Genomic DNA, 23,582 nt, shown 5'->3' with positions numbered 1-23,582 from the left:
TAGAAATTCAGCATTAAATGTGCTAAATTTGAGACCTCCGCCAGTCATACAAGTGGGAATGCTGAATGGGCAGTTGATTCCAGTCTGGAATTCAGGAGAGAGATGTGGGCTGAAGATATAAATTAGGAAGACGTCAGCAGATAGATAATATTTAAAGCCATGAAACTAGATGAGCTCACCAAGGAAATGAGTGTCACCAGAGAAGCGTTCCAAGGAGCAGCCTTAATTTTGCAGTGCTCTCAAATTAAGGAAAAGATTAAGGAAAAGACAAGACACCACATAGAGGACTGAGGAGGAGTGACTAGATGAGGGAATCAGCAGAGTGAGGCATTCTGGAAGCTGGGTGAAGGCAGTGCTCAGGAGGGCAGTGACATCTGGACATAAGCTGCCAATGGCCGGGGGAGGATGAGCCCTGAGAACTGACGTTTGAATATAATAACCGAGGGGTTGCTGACAGTGTTGATGAGAGCAGTCTGGGTGGAAAAGTGGGGCCTAAGCCTGATGTAGGTCGGGGGTTTAGGAAGAAGTGAGAGGGGAGAAATTGGAACAAAGAGAGACAACTCTTTCTGGAAGAAATGGGGAGGAAGCTGGTGAAGGAAGTAGGGTAATATGGATGATTTTAATCAGATATTCAAATCTGTAAACATTGAGCGTTTGGTCTACATGGGCTAAATTAGGTTAATTTAGCCACACATAATCACTACTAGTATTCACATAATCACTAGTAATCACATAATCATAATGACAACACATAATCACTACTAGTATTTTTTGAGTTTCAATTTGCAATTTGTCAGTTTCTACAATAAACTTCAAGTTATCATGTTATATGTCAATTAATTAATATACATATTCCCCACAACCAAAAAGCTGTAGAGGGGCGCCTGGGTGGCTCAGTCAGTTAAGCATCCAACTCTTGGTTTCGGCTCAGGTCATAATCTCACGGTTCTCGAGATCAAGCCCCGCATCAGGCTCTGCACTGACAGTGTGGAGCCTGCTTGGTATTCTCTCTCTTTTTTGCACTCTCTGCCCTTCCCCTGCTCACATGCGCTCGCTCTCTCTCTCTCTCTCTCTCTCTCTCTCTCTCTCAAAAGAAAAAAAAGAAGAAAAAGCAGTAGAATCCAGTGGTTAAGTCCACCTTATGTCATTCAGCCTGGGATTTGAGTCTCTGTTCTGCTCTCTCTTGGCTGTGAGAGCCAGGAAAGTCCTTTAGAAATGGTTCTAAGCTTCAGCTTCCTCATCTGTAAAACTGGGGTGGCAAAGTTCTTACCTTTACCTTTGTAAACTTATGTGAAAGAATGCAGTTAATAGCACCTGTATAAACTTCCCAGCAGAGGTTAGCTATTCCTGTAGCTATTAATTTATAGTTTGATATGAAGTAACATAATGAAGTAGAAAGAACACAGGATCCTTGGGTTTCTACCCCATTTTGTCACTCACCCTCTGTGCGTGTTACTTACCATTGTTGAGTTAGTTTCCTTATGTCTGAAGTGATGATGATTCTTAGGGGATTAAATGATATGTTTGTAAACACTTTGTCTCTTATAAAGTGCCATGCAAACATTAATTTCACTCATTTAAAATGAGATTGTTTCTTCAATTTATTAGACCTCTTACATTAGATTTATAAATTAAGAAAGAATAAATCTTAGCACACTTTTGCAGTTGTAAGTGTTTAATTTCAGGGGACATTTGGATTCCAAAGAGAATAAAGCTATCCTGTGGCAATGTAAGAAGATATGCTCATATTAATGTTGGTAAAATTTTTTGAAATGTTAAAGATGTTACAAAAGAGAAGAATAGAAATGTGTACCCTATTACACATATATGCAATTATATACAATTTATTTTCCATATGGACTGGCTCAAGTGAATTAGCCTACCTGGGGCCAAGCAGGTTGTCTTTTATTTTTCTACCAGAACACTACGTCCCTTAGGTCTCTTTCTAAAGATGGAGAAAAATGATACATAACAGCTGGTAAAAGACAAAGACAAGGGAAATGAGGTCAGCCAATGATCTAAGAAACCTTCCAAGTAAGAATAACCTAATGGAAAAAACTGAGGTTCGTGTGGCCTTGTTTGGCGAAAATCTCTCCCAACGTCATACGAATTCTCTGATTGAAAACTGAAGTGGCTCAAATCACTTTTGAGCCCTCTTGGTCATCTTTTTTTAAAAAATGCTTATCTATTTATTTTATTTTTTTTTTTTTAATTTTTTTTTTCAACGTTCATTTATTTTTGGGACAGAGAGAGACAGAGCATGAACGGGGGGAGGGGCAGAGAGAGAGGGAGACACAGAATCGGAAACAGGCTCCAGGCTCTGAGCCATCAGCCCAGAGCCTGACGCGGGGCTCGAACTCCCGGACCGCGAGACCGTGACCTGGCTGAAGTCGGACGCTTAACCGACTGCGCCACCCAGGCGCCCCTCTATTTATTTTTAAGAAGAGAACACGAGAGCTAGGGGAGGGGCAGAGAGAGAGAGAGAGAGAGAGAGAGAGAGAGAGAGAGAGAGAGAGAGAATCTGAGAGCACAGAGCTGGACAATGCAGGGCCTGATCTCGAGAACTGTGAGATTATGACGCGTGAGCCGCAGTCAAGAGCTGGACGCTCAGCCGACTGAGCCACCAGGCGCCTCATCTCTTGCTCGTCTTTTAAGGACGTAGAACAGCCAAGGCTAGTGCTGTCACTACTAGTTCATAGTAATTCAGCACACAGATCTTTTCAAAATCACTTTCCTGGGCTTTGTTCCCCATAATTTTCAGAACCCATGAGATCCCTTTTGGAGCTGGCATTATGTCCATTTTGAGAAGAAACAAACTGGTTTCTAGGGGAGGTGACCTTATTGGGTAAGGGCTGGCACTGAAGCCACTTGAGTGAGTTGGTGATCTAAAGAAGACTTTTGTTTCACCTTTCCAGGCAGTTATGCAACAAATGGGAATTGTAAAGTTCTGAGCTACCTTGGATACCTGAAAATTTAAATTTTTTAATAACACAAGCCTCTTGAGTTAAAACTACATCTGAAATTGTTTCTTCAACATTCATTCATTTTTGAGAGACAGAATGTGAGCGGGGCATCCTCTCTGAAGCAGGCTGCAGGCTCTGAGCTGTGAGCATAGAGCCCGACACAGGACTCAGACTCACGGACTGCGAGATCACGACCTGAGCTGAAGTCAGACACTTAACCGACTGAGCCTTCCAGGCGCCCTGAGTTAAAATTACATCTAAACTCACTCTCTTTTCACCAAACACACAGTTGGTCCTCAAGAACTCTTTGTTGACTAGCCGACTGCAGTATTCTGTTGGAGCACAGGTAGTAATTCTAATTCATTGCTGCTGATGCACAGAACGCTCGGCATTTGTTTCAGAGGAGTAACACCAGATTCTAGCGTTTAAATCCTTTGAGATTGTATGCCTTGCAGGTCACTCTGGAACATACACAACAAGTTAAATACTACCACTGCTCTGAGAGTGATAAGAGACGGGACGTCAAACAAGAAGACAGCTAGACGATGATTCCAAAGCAACATTGACATAAGCATTGAAGTTGTGACACAGCCTGAGTGAATGAAAGATGGTGGTGGGAACAGGTGGATGGTCAAGGGACTGGAGGCTGGACCTATTCCCTGGAAGGGGGGTCAAAGCTGATGGGTGGAGAGGAAAGGAAAAGGTGTTTCAGGGGAAGAGAACGGGGAAAGTGGTGGCACTGGTGGTAGCAGGAAGGGGAGTAAGGAGTAAGCGGTGGTCATTTCCTGTTACTTTGTTAGTGACTGAAATTTGCCTCATGAACAAGCTCTGTGGCTTTCACGCGGCCTAATAACTTGGAGCCTTGGGGTGAAAACCAAAATACATTTGAACAAATTAAGTCATGTTTTCATTGAAGACAGAGGCTTGAATAGTTGTGCATTCTTGGTTTCTTCATTTCTCGTCTTTATTTCTGTCACGTGTTGGCCAAGTTACATAGCTTAACTTGAACTCAGTCTAACTATCATTTGGGTTCAGGAAGAGGATTGTGTTTTAAAAGAATCAATCTCTTGAAGCGTTTCCCTACGTTTTAATTACAGTTCAGAATAACATTTTCCAGTTACTGTCTGGAAATAAATTATTTTCTGCAAAGTACACTTTTCCAACAAAACCTTGTGCTTGGTTTCTTTCAACATTGCTCCGTTCCTATAGTACCTCAGTTTCTTCTGACAAATGGAAGTTCATGCTAAGTGTCTTATGTGATTGACAGGATGAAATTAGTATGATGTCATGTGAAAATCATGTACACTGAAAGGTGCTTTAGACTACCCTAAAGTGATATTCTATCTATAACTTACCTGACTGGTTGTATTTGACTATACATACCCTAAAGTGATGTTATATTATTAAACGAAGTCAGGTGAAATCTGTTCTTTTATTGCTATCTTTGGAAATAGTAACATGCATTTTATTATTGTCTTTCCCTTTGTCTTAGCTTATTTTCATATTATCCTGAAGTTTTTAGTTATCCAAACTAGTAGTGTGTTTTGAAAGACCATGTACTTCATAGCATCCATTACTCGTGATCTTAGAGCATTTGAAATACCCTGTTTTGAAACTAGTGAAGCAAATTATGGGTTTCCCCCTGAATCTTTTAAAAAAGCATTCCAGAAGATTATTGTGGAGAACACATTTAATTTCAAATTTTGTGTGTTAGGCCCCATCATGAGGAGATTTGTTTGTTTGTTTGTTTTTAAAGCTTTCTTTGTTGATCAAGTTAATGATTTATTCAATATTGGAGATTTCTTTGTAAAAGAATTGTGAAAGTGTGTATAAAAGACTCTGCTCTGCCAAGAGTCAGAAAAAGAAAAAGCTTAGGAGTAGAGTTAAAAAGAAGTCTAAGGATTTGATTTTTGGCCTATAAAAACTGTGTTATACGAGTTTTACATAGAAGTCATTCAGAGCTGAGTTTAAGATTTATTTAGAGAGGCTCATATTCACTGAATACCAAACAGTTCTTTTTTACTGTGGCTTTGTTTAAAGAGTTTAGGATTGATTTACATGGTCTCTTATTTATAACCTGAGAGCAGGACAGTGTAGCCAGTCAGAATGATGTACAGTATCAGAAGCATGTTAACTAGACACAGAGCAATTCATCTCTGTTGCTCAGCATGAAACTCGCCAGGTCATCTATTGCCAAAATCATAGGAACGGTATGCTTATAGGCTTAGCAAATTTGGCTGTGCTTTTTTTTTATACCATAAGTTGTCAAAAATCACAATATAAAAAGCTGGAATCCAAACTTGGTATTGTGGTTTTTTTAAAAATGTTCATCAGTTTGGTCATATTTCCTAATTATATTCTTCTGAATATGTAATTTTTCCTTCCTACTCTTTAAAAATATGAACACATTTATATATGTGGGTAGTTCTTTTGTGCTTCCCTAATATTCAGATGGTAACTTTGTTTTCTAAAGCACCCAAAGCATATGTCCAGCACCCCTATAAAACATCTGACTGAAGAACAAAACTGATTTTGGGGGTCAGGTGGAGGAGGGAGCTCTTCTCATTTAGCAGAGAAGTTTTGGAGGAATAGCAGGGAATGTTTCATGTTTATCATCTCCTAGGGCAGAAGGCATAGCCTAAGAGAAGCATATTGGAAATCTAATGGAAAGACAGGGCCCTGGGATTGTGGTTGAACCAAGACTACCCCACAAGGAAGTAGAGCTGTAATATGGTACCAGGACCCACACTCTTCAAAGCTATTAGCCTTAATTGCTGAATTATGATGAAAAGAAGAGGAAGGAAGGAAAGATGGAAGGAAGGAAATAAAAAGAAAAGAATGGAGAAGAAAGAAAAGGAAGGAAGGGAAAAGAAAAGAAAAAAGAGAAAAAAGAAAAGAAAAGAAGCAAGAAAGGGAACACCTGGAGCACCCAATAGGTTGGGTGTCCGACTTCGGCTCAGGTCATGATCTCGCAGTTCTTGGGTTTGAGCCCTGCATTGGGTTCTCTGCTGTTACTGCAGATGGATCCTGTGTCCACCCCACACCCCCCGCCTCTCCCCCACTCATGCTGTCTCTCAAAAATAAATAAACATTTAGAAAAAAAGAAAGGGAGAGAGAGGGAGGGAAGGAGAGGGAGGGAGGGGAAAGGGAAAGGATCAATGAAGGAAGGAAAGAAGGAAGGAAGGAAGGAAGGAAGGAAGGAAGGAAGGAAGGAAGGAGAAAAGAAAAAAGAAAAGAATAGAAGACACCAATTATTAGCACATATTCTTTACAGATCCCCTAATTTATGATGGGAGAAGGTGTAGGTTCCAGATTGAACCTTGCTGAGCTCCTTAAAGCATCTGCAAACAAAATGGAAACTTCAGAGAGGAATGTGCCAGTGGTTACTTCAAAGGCTAGTACAGTGTCTTGTTTCTAATTATGACAAGATGTGTTTGGGAAAGTAGTCAGGGCCATTTACACTCATTTTACAGACCAGGAAAGTAATGTGCCCAATGATTGACAAGGCAGCTACAGCTGTGGGTTCTGGTATTCCAGGTCCAGTCTGGTCCAGAATTTCCCTCACAGGAAGAAATGTAAGTTGGGTGGGAAAGCCCTGGATTGACCTTGGGGCCCTGTCCTTATTTATGTATTATCGTGGGAAAGGACTCGACCTTTCTAACCTTCAGGTGCCTGGTCTGATAGAAACGTTAGGTGTTAAACGTACATCATGAGGTTATTTGAGGTGCAGATGACACCATGTATATTGTAGCCCCTGGCAAATTGTAAATTACTATTCAAATTAGAAGCGATGAAGTTGTTGTTATTCTGATATCTGTGACTTAACATATTTTAGTGTTTTTTTTTTTCTTTTCTGTGCAAATACAACATCTGGTAAAAGAGGAAAATTTTTCAACAGCCGTAACTGTATACCTCAGACCTTTACTATTGCTATTAGTATTTTGATATAGTCATATATAAATGATTAAGAATGTACATAGATATCCTTCTGTATATTCAATTTCTTATCCTCTGTTTCTTTTCCATAATACCATGGCATATGCATTTTTCTATGTATAGTATACTTTCAATGGTTATTTAATTGTTGGCAGTTTAGAGTTTGAAAAATGTTAAAAGGATGTGTCATATTATCCAGGTGGGTCTTTAGCTAATTGTCTTAAGTCTTATCACAGCATCTTAGAAGCTGGGGTGTCGAGTCTCCACATCAGTCATTGAAGATTGTCTTCCAAACCATTCTTCCTTTCGTATTTTCTTTTCACTCTTGCATAGGAAGAACTACCCCAAATTCCAAGTTGTGGGAATGAATACTGGCTAGCAGTTATTGCATGCCTCTTCTGCGCCCAGCACATGTCTCATAGATTAGCTGTGTAGTCATCACAAGAACCCTAAGATAGGTGCTGCTATTATCCCCATTTTATAGATGAGGAAACTGAGGCACACAGTGTTTCACCATGTTAGGATCACCTAGTGAGTGAGTTTTGAAGCTAGGGTTTAAACTTAGGTGTTTTCTCTGGGAAATCCTAGGCATCTCATGACACAGGTAGCTAAGAAACACAATTTATATATTTTGTTCAACTGTTACATATTTACAATCTGTCTAAGGTCAGGGATTCCAGAGACAAAATCTTTTTCAGAAGAGTGAGTGTTTGGGGAACATTTCCTGCATTATTTAGGAAAGAGAATGAATCATTAGTCCCGTTGCCTTTCCTTATTTAGTCACCATTAGAGGAAGGTAACGAACTCAAAGTAATGGCATTGCAATACTATTTTTTTGTTTGTTTGTTTTTGGGGTTTTTTTTCGCAATACTGTTTTTACTTGAGAATAAAATTCTGATGATTGGAGATGGGTACTCTTATTATGCAATAAATCTGAAGATTTTACACAGAATTTTCATGTTTTACTACTTTTTTTTTTTGTACAGTAGCCCCTGTTATTCCTTGCCCAGAATAAAGACAAAGTTACCCCTTTCCTTCGCTGTTTCCTACCTTCTTATAAACTAAAGTTCAGTGGGCCTTTGTCTTATCTGTAGCTAAATGGCATTAGTCTTGAGCAAAGAGCTCAACAAATTTATAATGAACAATTTGCTGTATATGTTTCCTTTTGGCCATTTGCTTGACTACAGTATGCTCAATGATGTTTTAAAGCTTTGTGGGTTTTCAGATTAGCAGATGCATTATTTTACCTTGTTTGCTAAATCCAGTGAATGCCTCTAGTCAGTCTTGTTCACAGCAGGAACGTGATATATGAATAGTATTCATCAAATACTGCATGTGGGACTCTTCCCAATGACCTCTTCCTTTTTTTGTGAGAACTGTTTGGCATACCTTTATTACTTTTCATCTTACTTGCTTATTACAGATTAATTACAGCTGTCAAAGTGCCAGAACCTACCCTGTAAGTCATGTTTTAAAAATGTAATCATCTGTTTCATGGATTTATGAAACTCTTTGTGGGGATTTCTTGTAACAGCATCCACTAATCATTTCACTTCTTTGTGCAATAAAGATTTACTGCTTGTTTTTTATGTGCCAGGGTGAGAGCTAGGAACTAGGTGTATGTTAATGAATAAACCTGTGGCTTGGAAGTCTTTTAAAAAGGTGTAATTCCTAACTAGTTACTGAAAATACACCAGATATTCTTGTCCAATAAGAGAAAAGTTCCATTTAGCTCTTTCCACATTTTTGAAAAAATTTTTAAGTTTATTTATTTATTTTGAGAGACAGAGGCAGGGCGAGTGGGGGAAGGGTAGAGAGAGGGAGAGAGAGCATCTCAAGCAGGCTCCCAGCTACCAGCTTAGAGCCTGATGTGGGGCTTGAACTCATGAAACTGTGAGATCATGACCTGAGCTGAAACCAAGAGTCGGATGCTTAACCGACTGAGCCACGCAGGCGCCCCTCCACATTTGTTTTTCAAACTAGCAGTCTTTTCTCTTATGGTGGAAAGAAACAAACCCCCTATACTGACCATTTCCCTATCCCAGCTAGCAAGGAGTGGGCACTTTGGCAGGTATAGTAACTTCTGAAATATCGGGCATACCTGTACCCTTCTTTACCTCCTTGCCTTTTCCCCAAGTGACCTATGCCACACCTTCTCCAAAAATGAGAGTCTCAGGGCATTGAAGTTGCTGGGAAGCAGAGTAACTGTGCATATTTTTTTCTTTCACATATCTTAAAAACGGTCAGAGTCTTAACTGAAGCCATGATTCAGTGATCTAATTTCCTGACGAAGCAGAGAAGTCATTTGGAGGGAAGATTCTGAATCCCCTTTGGTTTCTCCTTTCTCTTCTACCTTTTGCAGTGTCCCTAGGACATCTGGGGGCACTGAACTTCCAGCTACAGAAGGTGTCATCTGGGACCTTCCAAAGTGTCTAAGAGTCAAGTCTAAATGTAGTTTGCAGTATTCTGGTGACATTGGAGGGCCTTTCTGTTAGAAGTTAATAACTTTTAGCTTGGATGATAGAAATCATGATCAATATCAAAATCATTTTGCTTTCACATGCACGTGGTGCTGTATTGGCTGCAGGCAAGTCCAATTAAATAGACACGGGCCCTGTTCTTACAAGGCTGTTGGCTGCATTGTTACACACAGGCAACCAAAAGACATCAGATCCAGACATCAGCAAACATATTCATGAATGAAGACCTTGCATTGGTTGTGGTTATCAGAGGAAATATACTCATGAAATGTGCAGATAACAGTTGGGTCGGGGTTATTGATCTTTTGACACTAGGAGATGTCAAGAGTGAACTGAACATATTATGAAATTGGAATGTCAGATTTGAATGATGGTTTGTATCTTCAAATTTTATTTAAGGTAGACCAAGTCTAGACTCAGAGAAGTTTCCACATTGACTCCTATCTGTGGCCAGTTCTCTTCTCTTTTGCTTTTTTTTTTTTTTTTTTTTTTTAATTTTTTTTTTTTCAACGTTTATTTATCTTTGGGACAGAGAGAGACAGAACATGAATGGGGGAGGGGCAGAGAGAGAGGGAGACACAGAATCGGAAACAGGCTCCAGGCTCTGAGCCATCAGCCCAGAGCCCGACGCGGGGCTCGAACTCACGGACCGCGAGATCGTGACCTGGCTGAAGTCGGACGCTTAACCGACTGCGCCACCCAGGCGCCCCTCTTTTGCTTTTTAATCTGAGCCATCAGACTTTGCATTTGCTGTCACTGTCAACAGCACCGTCCTCGTAGCTATTATTTGGGTGTCTTTATGTGTCAGGCAGGCACTTTATGTAATTATCTGTAATTGTCACAGAAGCTATGCTGCAAGGTGTTATTATTTCCATTTTCACAATCAACCAGGAGGTTTAACTTTCAAAGGGGCATATTAAGTAATAGTTGAGACTCCCAACTGTCGAGATCCAGCGCACATGCCCTTCTCACTCCAGCACAGATGGGGCTTCCTCATACTTCCCTGTATTGTGCTCCACTGGCTTTGTTGTTTGGTTGTGAATTCTCTCTATTTCTCTGCGAGTTCAGAGATGATCCACTTATTCAGTCATTTAGCAGTGATGTATTGGGTACTATTCTCAGCATTGACAATAGAGCAATAAGCAAAACAGAAAGTCCCTGACCCCACTATGGGTATGCACATTCCAGTGGGTGCCAGGCAACACTCAGTTAGGAAGGCTTGGGCAAGGGGACATGGTTTAGGGTTGTCGGAATCATTCTATACAGATCACTGATGAAGTCTAAAAACAACTCTGTAATCCCTGGGCTTCTTGGAATGAAGTACAATGTTTCTTTTTTAGAATTTTTTTCTTGTTTGTTTGTTTATTTATTTTACTTTTTATTTTATTTATTTATTTTTCAATATATGAAATTTATTGTCACATTGGTTTCTGTACAACACCCAGTGCTCATCCCAAAAGGTGCCCTCCTCAATACCCATCACCCACCCTCCCCTCCCTCCCACCCCCCATCAACCCTCAGTTTGTTCTCCGTTTTTAAGAGTCTCTTATGCTTTGGCTGTCTTGTTGTTTATTTATTTTTGAGAGAGAGAGACAGAGAGGGAGAGAGCGAGCGAGCATGAGCAGGGGAGGGGCAGAGAGAGAGGGAGACACAGAGTCCAAAGCAGGCTCCAGGCTCTGTGCTGACAGCTCAGAGCCTGATGCGGGGCTTGAACTCATGGGCCACGAGATCATGACCTGAGCCGAAGTCAGATGCTTGCTCAACCGACTGAGCCACCCAGGCACCCCTGGGTACAGTGTTTCTTAAACATCAAAGCCACCATATAAATAAGTGTGGTTGAAAGAACTGGGGTGTTTCCAGACAAGAATGACATTTTAAGATGACAGGTAGCTCAACTAAAGTGTGAATCACAACCAGGACTCGAACAGAATCATACCTGACAGAAACATTCCAAATTTAGACGGAGTTCTCAGAGGGCTGCTTAATAGAGGAAAAGTCTGAAAAATAGGGCTTTTGGGTTTCCAAGGTAGTGTGGTGACTTAAACGGTATTTTATGAAAGATGACACATTGATAGGGGACTTTGAAATTTACTATGGTATGATTTAGTGCCAAAAAATCTCTGGCTGCCACTTAGTTTTGAGTAGATGCTAGGTTACTGTATTAAATGTTTGGTTGTTTGGAATATTGATGTGTTGGGCTTCCTGTCAAGCACTAAATTGAGCCAAACTACATTCATACATCATCACTTCACTTCTATCTGTGCTGCTGCATTTAAACTAGAAATTGTTTCTGCCAGGTTTTCCAGTGATAATATTATTCTTATTAAGTGTTCTGTGGACTGGTATGCCTTGTAGGATTATTTGTCAGTCACTCTTTAGGTGGAAGGAGAGACAGTGGCTTAAAAAAAAGAATTGAAGTAGAAATTTGTGGAGCATTGGGACTTTAAAATGTTTTGGTTACAGTTTAACTGCTCTCTCAGTCATCAGAGTGTGTGGTGTGAACAACTAGCTATTTAATCTTCTACTTTCAGAACAGACAGTAAGCATTTGTCTTTAGATGCCTCTTTACTTATTGTAACAAAAAGACATGTATACCAGGGTACTCCTTTTTAAAAAAAAAAATAAATGCTAGGACTTATCTTAAGATTGGATCTTGCAGCTGGCCATAGATGAGAAGCAATTTCAGTTTTCAGTTTAAGAAGGTCAGGGTGGAATTAGTTTGCTCTTGCTGAATGCTGGCAACCTAGGTTGTAAGACTTCTATCCGGCCTCATTGCCCCACGTGCCCTCCCTCGGCACCACCACCATGACCATCCTCGCATGCTTTTTCTTGGTCTTCTGGAAGATTTCTTCTCTGAGGTCTTGGTTGTGTTATAATCAGTCCCACATGCTCCCACTCCTGTGTGGTTTTGTCCGATTTCACACATGATTTCTAAGCAGATGTTGCATTCATCAGAGGAGGTGATGATTGCTTCCTCATCTAGCCTGTGGACCATTTCTGCCAGTCCTTGCAGTCCCTGTGTCCTTGTATTTGCTGGACACAAAGTAAATACTGGATGTGTTTCCCTGCCTACATTCTTGGATGTCTGAGCTGTGGCCACAGGTGCCTATGTCTTTGATTGACATTTTAGCAAGTAAAATATGGAGTGTCTGTGTTTGCTGAATATCGGGAAGTCTATATTTGCACACTCAAGAAGAGCTCAGTGATTAACTGCTCTGACAATGGGACTAGTAAAACAGGAAAAAGTCTGCTTTCTGGTCGCTATACCACCGAAGGTGGGAAGCTTATATTTAAGAGGCAGTCAAATGTGGGGCTATGTCAGAGTAACCTGATACAGAGTAAATAATAAGTGCTTGAATCAATTGCCCATTAATAGTCATTTTATTATTAAAATACTGGAATTTACCAGAAACACATGTTAAGGTATAGATACCTCATGTGAATTGAATGTTGATATTTTACCTCTAGAGAGAGATTTGAACCTAAGTCCTCTTTATTACAGAAAACCCTATGTTTGAATAGGGAGTATTTCTTCAGGTGGCGGCATGTTCTGAAAACTGGGGAATCCCTGGGTTAGAACAATGGAAGCACGAGAGTTTCCCCCTTATTCCAACTACTTGCAGTCCAGCTATTTAACCACCGTCTGTGGTGAGTGGAGTTGAGGATAACACTGGTAACCCTCCAGAACCCACCTTCAGATCTTCCTCCTTACTTCTGTTGTTTAAACGCTCTTTATTCCATAGTTAAATCCCAGAAAAAAGGATGAGTGGCTGCCTTTTGTGTTTAGATTTCTTTCTCCTGCAGCTGGCAGCTGGCCACTGAGGTCTAGTGGAGAAAACCGTTCGCTGGAGGATGAAGACCTTGATTTTATTGCCAGGCCCACTGTGATGATTCCACAGGATACTGGCTTATAAACTGCTTTTGGCTTTTTGGGAGAAAGGTATTATTTAAATGCCAAGTTTCTAACATTAAGATTTCTCTGTGCGGCAATAAAGTGTGTATTTGTATTACTGTGTGAAGGGAGAATGGATGGAAAAGTGGACCAGTACCACAGGGAATTAGAAGGAAAGAATGTTCCCGATTTCCATTTTCACTTGACTTAAAGAATATTTCTACACAAATATTCAAATGACCCCAAGCATACAGTGGTATCATCATGGTGTATAGTCCCTAATTTTATTTGGTTTCTTATCAACAGACAGCTGTGTGGCCATACCACCATGACTGATTGATTTTTATGGATGTGTGTGTGTGTGTGTGTGTGTGTGTATGTTATTTATTTATTTATTTATTTATTGATTATTTTGAGAGAGAGAGAGAGCAGGGGAGAGGGGCAGAGGGACACACACACACACACACACACACACACACACAGAAAATCTTAAGCAGGACCCACACTCAGCACGGAGCCTGACTTGGAGCTCAATTCCAGGACGCTGGGATCATGATCTGAGCCTAAAAAGAGAGTCGGACACTCAACCAGCTGAGCCACCCAGGCGCCCTGAGGACTGATGGATTTTAATGATGGGTTTTGCAAAACATGATTTGCCATCTTATTTGGAGAGGTCATTCCAACAATTCTGAACCCACAGGGTGGTCTTCCTATGTAGGCAGAGTTTTGGGGGTGGAAATTTTTTTAGAAAAGTAATGGAATCAATAAAATATTGCTACTATTGCCATTGGTGCTAATTGAGAAATCTACTGGATTTCCTATGCCCGTTTCTAACATCCTCACCTTGTTCTCAGCCTATGTCTAGAATTGTTTCAGCCTTTTTCAATTCATGCCTCACTCCAGACTAATTTTGGATATTAGCTTAATTTGCATTCTTGTTTTATCCTTCCGGTGTTTTCCTCTTCTCAGCCCTGAGTCCTGATGCTGCGTTTGGCACTGATCTCTAGTTTTCATCTCCTATTAAAAATCATGCTTGCTTCTTGCACAGCCCCATCCTTGGTTGTTCTGTGAGAAGTTCCCTTTCTCAGTCCCTTGGGCTCCTAGAACCCTGTCCTGGCTCAGACATTGTGGCCAGCAACACAAGGAGTTTGGCCCTGTCCCCTGAGTGGGAACTGAGCTTTATTTCCCTCCACAGAGATGCCCCTACCCCTTGTGTGCTTGTCTAAATTCTACTCTTCTTTAAAAACCTAGTTCAGATCCCATATGCTCCATTAAGTTTCTCAGCATCACCAGCCCACAGGTTTCCTCTCTCCTCTGAAGGCTTTCTAGTACACTTAGGAACTGTCCTATTTTATTGATATTACTGCTGCTGCTGCTGATATGCCTAAACACAAGGACAAAATGAAGTGACCCTTTATATACAGCTGTCTTACTGCCCCCCCACCCATCTGTAAGCATCTGGAGGTCAGAAGGCATGCTATGCATCTTCACATTCTATATAGTCTTTATCACAAGGCTGTACTTTTAACAGATAGATATTCATGACTGGATGACTCTCTAAACCCTTCTCAAAGCCAGGTGGTCATATGAAGAAAGATAAGCTCAGCCTGAATACAAAGCTTTGAAATCCCTTTTCCCCTCATGCTTTATTCTGCAAACTAAAAGCCCATGCTGGCTGAAGAGCATTGCTTTAGTTCATTCCATAAATCCAATATAGTAATATTGAACACATTCAATCTAGTCCTCATGTGAACTCTGCATGGGCTAAAAGTACAAATAATTTTTCATGGGTGCCTCACATAAAGCAAGGCCTGAGCAAAGATTTAGATCTCTTTAAAGCAGAAAATGTGGCTCATTTTACCTATACCAGGGCTTTACAGAGGAATTTTTACTCCTTCCTTACCAATCAGGTTGAGTAATTGAGGCCTGCCTTAAATAATGTTCATTTCCAACGTGTATGGTTTATACATAAATAAATGTATATGACATACATACATTTAAGTAAGAGATTACTAACATTCAGGATTCACCCCTCTGGAAATTGTTTAGCCTCACTTATATTTGCAGGTTTTTTGTTTTTTGTTTTTTTTTTTTTTTTTGAAAATGGAGATTGGAATGAAGTTACTCCTGTGAAAGAATAAATATTTTTGAAGTGAAGGAAGAGGGTTGGGAAGAGATGTTGCTGTCCATGGTTCTGATTCGTGTTGCTGTGAGAGAAGGTAGATTAATTTGGCAAACACACACACCACTGTACTTTACAGAGTAATAATAATGGTGATGATAGTGATAAAAGATAACAAGAGAGAACTACTTTATTTATTTACTATTTATTTATTTATTTATTTATTTATTTATTTATTTATTTATTTATTTATTTTAATGGTTATTTACTTTGAAAGCCCGAGCACGAGTGGGGGAGGAGCAGAGAGAGGGAGACACAGAATCTGAAGCAGGCTGCATGCTCTGAGCTGTCAGCACAGAGCCCGATGCAGGGCTCGAACCTGCGAACCAGGAGATCATGACCTGACCCAAATTCGGATGCTTAACCGACTGAGCCACCCAGGCACCTCAACTTTGATATTGTTTTAAAGTAGTTCTGTTTTGAGGCACCTGGGTGGCTCAGTCGGTTAAGTGTCTGACTTGATTTCTGTTAAGGTCATGATCTCATGGTTCATGAGTTTGAGCTCCACACTGGGCTCTGTGCTGACAGCACAGAGTCTGCTTTGGATTCTCTGTCTCCCTCTCTCTGCCCTTCCTGTTCACACTCTCTCTCTCCAAAAAAATTAAATACACATTAAAAAACAATAATAAAAATTTAAATACTGACCATATTTCACATGTATGTATCTGAATGTGTGTGTGTGTTTGTGTGTCAGTGTGTGTGTGTGTGTTCATGTGCATGCCTACTTAGGGGTGAGTCCATGGAAATGGTTCCAAAGACGTATGTTTGATCCTCAAGGTTTGAATACTATGCTACCATTTATATAAAAAGGGAGAATATATACACACATATGTATACACATATGTACATATGCTTTTATTATGTATTTTTGAATGAATGTTGATTTTTGTAAAGGATTTTAGATTTTTTTAATGTTTATTTGAGAGAGAGAGAGACAGCGTGCCAGCAGGGGAGGGGCAGAGAGAGAGGGGGGGACAGATATGAAGCAGACTCTGTGCTGACAGCAGAGAGCCCAGTGCAGGGTTCCTACTTGTGAACCATGAGATCATGACTTGAGCCAAAGTCAGACTCTTAACCAACTGAGCCACTCAGGTGCCTCATGAATGCTTTTTGATTTTTGAATGATATAACTTTATTAGCGATTCAACAGTTACTTTAAAAATCTTATACCTTCCTATATTTTTAATATTCCCTGTTTTTAGAATTCTATAATAAGCTATAACTGTTTTAAAATAGAAATGAAATTCCTCTTACCTGACTTTAACCCCAGTGTGGTCTGGTAAGCTCTAAAGAAGTTAGAATGAGGGGTGCCTGGGTGACTCAGTTGGTTAAGCATCTGACTCTTCAATTCAGCTCAGGTCTTGATCTCAGGGCTATGAGTTCAAGCCCCATGTTGGGCTCCACACTGGGCATGGAGCCTACTTAAAAAATTTCTTTTTAAAAGTTAGAATGTACTGAGATAGTCGTGCAGTTGACACAAAGGGATAACGTGTGACAAGGATTTATGACAGTTTGTGGTCTAAATTTTTTATACCTAATATAAGTTGAGATAAATCAGACACTAGTACATTGGTGTTTTTAGAAGCCTATGAAAAAGAAGCACTGAGAAAATTATGTTTTCCTCTCGTATTATTATTCAGTTCCAAAGGGCAAGAAAAATGTAAATGCTAGTAAAAAATAGACACCAAGTTCACACCTCAGTTTTTTGAGGGAGTAGCCTGGTTAGGAGCAACCAGCATGGGACAGGTAATTTTCTCCTGCTAGTTTTCTTATAGGGTCCAATGGCTGGGATACAACTAGAATTTGAACACAATAAAGGTAGCAGTAGAGGGCAAACAAACGAAGTCCATGTTATCTCAGATCTGAGATAAAATTTCAAAGCCTATTCTGCCAGTGCAACAAGCTTGCTGTGTCTGAAACTGAATCATTATTTATCCAGTTTCTGATCTTCCCTCCAGCCTGACCCCTCCTCCTCGAGCCCCTATGTCTGGCCATCCAAGCTCAAAGGTTTCAATTCCTCTCAAACCTCTCTCTGTTTGCGTTTCAAGTGGCCCTACTGGCCAGTTTTGTGAAATTTGTCTCTCATGTCTGCCCCTTCTCATAATTCCTGCTGCATTTCCCATGGTTCTGGCCCTTATTACTCTCACAGACATGAGTAGCGTCTCACCTGGTCCCCACACAGGGGAGTGTAGTGTGGCAGTAGAAATTCCGGGGCTGCAATCCATTCCTAGGTTCATCTCCCCACCCCAGTACTCATTAGTAAGGCTGTGATAGAGTCTTTCTGACCTTCAGTGTCCTCAGCTCTCAAGTAGACATAATAATAGCAGTTATCACATTTTTCTTCAGGTCTCTTCTCATGTTCACCTCCTCCGAGAGGTTTTCTCTGACTCTCCTATCTAAAATAGCATTCCTATCCGTCTGTCCCTTTACTTCACTTTATTTTGCTTTATAACATTATGGCCACCAGACCTTCTGTCAACTCTTTGGTCGGTTGGTTGTCTGTTTATGTTCAACCCTAGAATGTGAGTTCCATGGACACAGGAATCTTGCCCGTGATTTTGTTCATGGTTATAGCTCAATGCCTAAAGAGTCTCAGGAGATAGTAAATACTCAATAATTACATGTTGAATGAATGAACGATAAGTATACAGTCTATTGGAGGGATTAAGTGAGATCATGTATCAAAGTGCATTACCCAGAAAGTATGAGCTTTCACTGTCTGTCCGCTTTATCACTTTCTCCTCTAGGTGATCCTAAGCTGCCCTGATAATTTAATCTTAACAAACATTGCTCTGCTTAAATTCCATCACTGACTTCCCCTTGTCCTGTCCCAAGTTGGATGACTGTGTCTCAACTCAGTATTCAACTTCCTCTATAGTAAGGACTCAGCTATGCTCTGAGGTTCTGAGATTTTACCTTACAAGCTAACAAACTAAACTGAAGCAGTTTCATAGATGCTGGCTGAAGACATGGGTCTCTGGGTCAGAGGCAAAGGACTTAGGTATTCCCATCACAGCAGGCAACAGGAGCTTCATGTTCTCATTAGTTTCCTCCACCACTTCCATGGAGGTGATGTAGAGTGGCCCAGGTATGAATGCTGTGTGTGCAGTGGTATGTCACTGCTGAGAAACCCCAAGATTGGAAAACCCCCAATCTTATAATAGGGCTGCTACCAAATCATTGCCCCAGAGAGAGAGAGAGAGAACACATTTATTATGCCGATCAGGAAGCAAATCTGCCCTGTATCTACCCCATAAGACATCACCTATATCTTCCAAGCCTGTTTTGCTATGTACGTATTTCTGGAAAGATGGTTTAGGACTAAACAGATGGGGAGAAATGTCATGGAGAATTGCTCCCCAGTTCTCCCTTTCTATACTTATCTTCCATGACTCTCACATTTCTCCTGTATTACTCCAAACTGCAGCATATGCCATTTTCCTTTGTATTATGTGGTCTCCTTGCTTGATGCCTCTGTGTATACTTTTCCTTCTGAGCTCTTCCGGGTGAAATCTAGTCTCCTCTTTAAGATACATCTATCCCCCTAATATCAGAATAGCTTGCCTGTTTGCTTCCTGAAGGTCTATTCTTAAAGGTTCCCTTAAAGTGAGGCCTTTCTTTTACTTAAAATAGAAACCTGCCTCTGACCAGCAACACTATCCTCTTTGCCATTATCGTTGTGTGACATCTGTTTCCTTGTTTGTGATCTGTCTTCCCCATCAAGAACCTAAGCTCCTTGAAAATAAAGACTTTGAATGTTCTGCTACAACCTCAGCTCCCCGCAAACAGTACCTGAACATAGTAGGTGGTAAATAACTATTGGTTGATTCTTTGAGTTGGTTTTGTAGTTCATTGTTTCCACGGCTCTTTCCAGGTTTGCCGAGTGGAATGTGATCTCTCTGTCTGCTGAACCTTAATTCTAAGTGACTTATTCTCCTCTGTGATGATGATCCTCTTTTGTCTCTCATTATAGATATGTAGTCTCCATTAGACAGTGAATTTGTTGAGGACTAAGCCTTTCTCTTATTCTAGTAGCTTCCTAGGACCCCACACAGTCTTTTTAATATAGTAGATACTCAATGAATATGCTCTGTGTTTCACGGTAAGTGAGGAGACCAAGTAGCCCCAAATATAGCACTCCTTTTGATCCTGATTGACTTTGCTATGTGTCTTGGGTAATTGGAATATGCTCTCTAACAAAAGTTAGAAGAAATAACCAGTGTCAGTTGGCAGGAACAAAAGGAAAAGAGGTTTCAGCTAAATATAAAACAAATGGAATTTTCCAAAGGTAGTGACTGCCCTAAAGCCACCCTATCCTTGAATATGCTCAGTCACAGAACTCAGGCTAGGTGACTACTTAGCAGTAGGTTGACACCAGATTCAAGTACAGGACAAGGTGTGGGGAGTGGGATATGGTTTGACTAGGGGGTTCAAGGACGTTCCTTCCACAATTTAGATTCTGTGACTTCTCTGTGCATATAATTTACCCAGCCATCACATAAGGATATGGAGCAGCATATTCTGAGCCTAGAAGTACAGTTTCTTTTCCATCTTTTAGGTGGGGCTTCAATTCTTTTGTCTTTTAAATCCGACGGCATTTTGAATATGTCTCTTACACTTTACTCCTTTTATTTCAGTATTTGCTTCCATGTCTTTCTTTCTAGGAAACCTTAGAGTGAACCCCTTAAGAGTGAAAAACATGTCCTGTTTATTTATTTTTTATTTCTTTTAAGTTTGTTTATTTACTTAGAGAGAGAGAGAGAAGAGAGAGAGAGAACATGGGGCAGGTCCAGAGAGAGAGGGAGAGAGAGAATCCCTAGCAGGATCTGCACTGTCAGTCCAGATCCTGATTCAGGCCTTGAACTCATGAACTGTGAGATAATGACCTGAGCTGAAGTCAGACGCTTAACTGCCTGAGCTATCCAGGTGCCCCAAACGTGTCCTATTTAAATTCCTATTTGTTGTGTCTGACCTAGAGTCTTAGTTGGAGTTCACTGGGTTTTCATAGAATGAATGAATAATCATTCTGAAGTTGACACTTTCTCTATCATTGATACTCAAGTTTTGGGGCTTCTAGTTTTGCTATCTGGACTTGTTAAGTGCCCCAGAAATATCACCTGTCTTTCCCACATGTTAATCCCCACTACTTTGCTCTTCTTTTTTTCTTTTTTAATTTTTTTAAGTTTATTTATTTTGAGAGAGAGAGAGAGCGCAATGGAGGGGCAGAGAAAGAGAGGGAGAGAGGGGATCCCAAGCAGGCTCCGCACCATCAGCACAGAGTCTGATGCAGGGCCCGAACTCATAAAACCACCAGATCATGACCTGAGCTGAGAACAAGAGTTGGACTCTTAACCATCCGAGCCACCCAGGTGCCTCCTTTTTAAATTTTTTAAAATTAAGTTTATTTATTTATTTTGAGAGAGAGAAGGAGACTACTTTGCTCTTCTAAAATGAATTCATCTTTGAATCTCTGTAAGATGATGATAAATTTTTTCCTGCAAATAGTAATCCTTTCAAAGAGAAAGATAGTTCTGTTGTCAGATCAAGCGAGGACATTCAATAAAAGGAAGCATCTTAAAAAGCTATGAATCATGGAGGGATATTTACAAAATTAATAGCAGTTATACTGGCTACCTTTAAGGTGATAGGAATGGAAAAGCCGGTGGAATTGTATTCCAAATCACCTAGGAGACTCAAGTTCCCTGAGAACAGCAACCTTCAATTCTGTGGAGGTAATGGAACTTTCATTAAAGGTCTTTTCCTCTTACGTAGGATAGGGTCCTTTTTTTTTTCTTAACAGATTAATTCCCTTCTAAGGTTCTTTTTTTTTTTTTTGGAAAAATTAATCTGTAAACATAGCTCTCTAGATGGCTATCACTGTAATAAGGAAAGTATTGAAATTCAGAGAGCTGCTATTGAGAAAAAGGGGCATTGTCCTTTTGGTCTAAAGAAAGACGAAGGGGAACAGTACCTTAGTGTTCATGCTCAAAGTTACTTTGATTTTTCACTTCTGTAAAGCAAGCTCTCTTTCTTCTGCTCACATCTGAGTAATTTCAGAGGTAAAAACATGTGCTGAATGAGATTTGGTGAGTGAATGAGCAGAATGAAAAGAACAGTGAATTTCAAAAAATCTTCATGATTATTAACAAGTAAGAGTACACATGAGATTAGGGATGGGGATTAATAGACTATACAGAGGATTTTATGACCTAAACTGGCAAGAATCAAGTGAGACAAAAGGACATAGGTATTGTTAAAGAAAAAGATGTTTACTTGTCCATAAAGGGAAATAACCTTTTGCTACCTGAAGCTGTGAATATGGTTGAGCAGTGAAGTGATCTGAGGTTTGGTTATTCAAGTGGGATGATTGGTAAGGTTTGGCAGATGAGGAGTCATTGGTGCTTTTCACGCTGATGTGTTGAAGGACTAAGGAGTCTCTGGAGACCCCAATAACCAGATAGGCAAAAAATGAATTCTTGAAGCTTATGCAAACATAAGCTAGAAAGATTAGTGTCTAAGGCGAGAATATTATTTTCCCCCACTTTCTAAATTTCTGAAATAGCTATTTATTTTGTAGTAAATGATATAAAAGGAGATAGCTGGTGCTTTCCCATTAAACACGGTTAGTGTTTTGGATGGAGTGAAGTAGGTTTCTGTCTCTGTAGCATCATCCCAAGCTGATTGAGGTATCATTTTTGTGGATGGATGACTTGTGAAATGTCACTGTGCTCATAGTCAAAGTCTGGAGGCTTGATGTTTTGTGTTTTTCATGTGATTCTATTGGCACTCTTCACTCTGACTGGCTCTTACCTGGTTCACCAGACTGCCAGAGATCAGGTTATCTGTCCTCCAACATCCTTGAATCCTCAGAACCTGATATAGTTCTTGACAGGCAGGAGATACTCAGTAAATGTAAAAATGAACTGAATTGGTTTAATCACAAGGGACACTGGTCAAGATGGTGTGCACAAGTGCAAATCCCATAATTTGAAGGATAACTCAAACCTCATGCATAATGGAGGAAGGGATTAACTTAATCCTTGGATATAAAGGGAAAGCACATTTAAAAGACAAATGAAATAATGGGGTCTAATCTTCACAAGTCAAGACTGTCTGAATGTGAAGATTTTATGACGATAAAGGAATTGGCATTGGGATTCTTAAATGTTGAAAACGAAATTATGGTTTTGGCATTTTCTGAGGTTGGTCAATCATTACACAATGGTTTAGAAAGAGTGATAAAATTAAAATCAATTCTTCCTGCTTCTCACAGTTGAACTTAATTTCTGCTACATCATTGTTAAGTCCACCAAGAACTTAACAGCCATTGGTGAACCTCAGGTTCATATGCTGTGCCTGTGTTGAGACTTCTGTTTGTTGATGCGCTTACTTAACTTGTGTGTTCTCAAGTAGCTTTTGAGTATATGAAGATATTTGAGGTTGACCAAGAAATCGTACTTTACTCCACGGTTTTCATTATTTAAAAATTATCATTAAAGAATCAACTGACAGTGGGCCAAAAGAGTGTATCGATGACACCAGAGATCTGGTAAATTTTTATTTGGTGATACAGTGAAAGTTAAATGATGCTTTAAATACAATAAGCACCAATTCTATAGCAGAGCTGACTTGTACCAGCTTGCTAGGTCTGATTGTTAAAATTTCGAGTTTTCTGAGCTAGTTGCTAAACATTTGGAGGCTTGAAATTAGCCATAAATTTCATGGTGGGCATATTTACATCATGGAGATCAGCAGTGACTACAAATCAAGACCCTTCACCCACTCATCCCCACCCAGAAAGCCAGATGTTAAACATTTACCAACCCTCCACTGGTTTTAAGTCCCATTTTTATTAAATGATTTTTAAACCAAGCATAATATGTTAGAGTGCTTATTTTTTTTATCATGATAACTCTATAATCATTGCCGTGTTTTTATCTTTCCATAACCAGTTTCTTTTTAAAAAATTTTTTTATTTATTTTGAGAAAGACAGAGAGATAGAGTGAGAGCAAGAGTGGAGGAGGGGCAGAGAGAGGGAGAGAGAGAATCCCAAGCAGGCTGCACACTGTCAACACAGAGCCTGATGCGGGGTTTGAACTCACGAACTTTGAGATGATGACCCAATCCA

At 40.1% G+C, this 23,582-nt stretch overlaps 1 protein-coding gene across 5 annotated transcripts in view; it reads left to right on the top strand.

Annotated features, from left to right (window-relative positions):
- Positions 1-23,582, top strand: part of DCLK1 (doublecortin like kinase 1) — a 348,175-nt gene that overhangs the window by 66,039 nt on the left and 258,554 nt on the right. The window lies entirely within an intron of this gene.

The sequence above is a fragment of the Lynx canadensis genome, chromosome A1 (assembly GCF_007474595.2).
Source record: "Lynx canadensis isolate LIC74 chromosome A1, mLynCan4.pri.v2, whole genome shotgun sequence".
In the NCBI taxonomy this organism is placed as follows: Eukaryota; Metazoa; Chordata; class Mammalia; order Carnivora; family Felidae; genus Lynx; species Lynx canadensis.
Note: the sequence above shows the minus strand (reverse complement) of the source record. Positions and strands in the feature narration are given on the sequence as shown.